Genomic DNA, 1,834 nt, shown 5'->3' on the forward strand with positions numbered 1-1,834 from the left:
TCCTATTGGCTGATGTGAGACCGTCTCCTGCTTTCCTATTGGCTGATGTGAGACCGTCTCCTGCTCTCCTATTGGCTGATGAGACCGTCTCCTGCTCTCCTATTGGCTGATGTGAGGTCACATGGCCGCCTGGCAGCCAGATCTTCGGCTAATTTAACTCCAGCATCTTGACAGATTTTTAACTCTTCATCTTCCCAGAGGCGAAGAACTGGATGATGATGCTTTCTTCTCCATCGGTTCCCCAGGCGGTGCGCCGTGTCCTCCATGTCCTCCAGGTCCTCTGTGTCCTCCGTGTCCTCAATGTCCTCCGTGTCCTCCAGGTCCTCTGTGTCCTCCGTGTCCTCCATGTCCACCATGTCCTCTGTGTCCTCCGTGTCCTCCAGGTCCTCCGTGTCCTCTGTGTCCTCCATGTCCTCCATGTCCTCCGTGTCCTCCATGTCCTCCATGTCCTCCGTGTCCTCCATGTCCTCCCTGTCCTCCCTGTCCTCCATGTCCTCCGTGTCCTTTGAGTCCTACTGGTTCCTTTTCTCTCTTGCTCTCGGTGAAGGCGGATGCTTACTCCCTCTGCTCCCTCCCTGCCCATTCCTGCCCTGCTTGCTCTGTTTCTGTCTCGTCTTTTTCTCTTTTTCTATATTTTTGGAGCCTTTCTTTGCACATCATCCAAATCTACAAATTATGGATCTGATCAACTGATCTCTCAATGCCATGGATCAAATTTTCTCGATGAGAAGTCTGGGCACCGAGAGCCTCTTGTCCTGTAGAGACACCTGGTGGGATTCACCCTGGATTTATTCATGATGACAGGATTTCTGCTGTTTGGAGCTTCGGATTCCTGGATTATCGACACATTTGTGACGGACTTGGCCGAAGTAGTGAACACTCAGACTGTTGGTGGACAGAGACCAGGACTCTAAAACTCACTAACCAGATGGAATCGATCTTGGAGAAGCTGCTGGTTTCGGCTCAGTGGAACAACCAAACTAATATGGATGATTGGGAACTGAGATGCATCGGAGAGACTTTAGGGAAGATTGAAATTCATAATCTTCCCGACCTCAGACTTTCTGTCTCTGAATTGGCTTTTCCTGTGTGGCCTTGGAAGGGCCACATATCTCTAATCTCCTTGAAGATATGTAAACTCAACGCTCTTCCCTCCTCACCCCTCCTGTTTCCATGGAGCTGAGGGTCCCAAGGACATCATGCCTTAATAACATCTTATTGGACTTCTGCCGTGAGGCTGAGCAACCAGGTTTCATGGCCCTTTGACCTCACCGCCTTCACTCATGTCTGTGTTGCCCTTTGTTTTGTCTGAATGTGGCCATTTGCCCTAATGTGACCTTTGCTCTTTTTCCTTTGGTTTGTTATTTTATTTGTATTTCTTTTTAACTCATGTAAAGCACTTTGAAATGCCTTGTTGCTGAAAATGTGCTTTATAAATAAAATTACCTTACTGGTTCTACTGGTTCCACTGGTTCTACTGGTTCTACTGGTTCCTACTGGTCCTACTGGTCCTACTGGTTCCTACTGGTTCTACTGGTCCTACTGGTCCTACTGGTTCCTACTGGTTCTACTGGTTCTACTGGTCCTACTGGTTCTACTGGTTCCACTGGTCCTACTGGTTCCTACTGGTTCTACTGGTCCTACTGGTTCTACTGGTTCCACTGGTTCCACTGGTTCTACTGGTTCCTACTGGTCCTACTGGTTCCTACTGGTTCCACAGGTTCTACTGATTCTACTGGTTCCACTGGTTCTACTGGTTCCTACTGGTTCCTACTGGTTCCACTGATTCTACTGGTTCCTACTGGTCCTACTGGTCCTACTGGTTCCTACTGGT

This window comes from Poecilia reticulata, linkage group LG15 (assembly GCF_000633615.1).
Source record: "Poecilia reticulata strain Guanapo linkage group LG15, Guppy_female_1.0+MT, whole genome shotgun sequence".
Classification (NCBI taxonomy): Eukaryota; Metazoa; Chordata; class Actinopteri; order Cyprinodontiformes; family Poeciliidae; genus Poecilia; species Poecilia reticulata.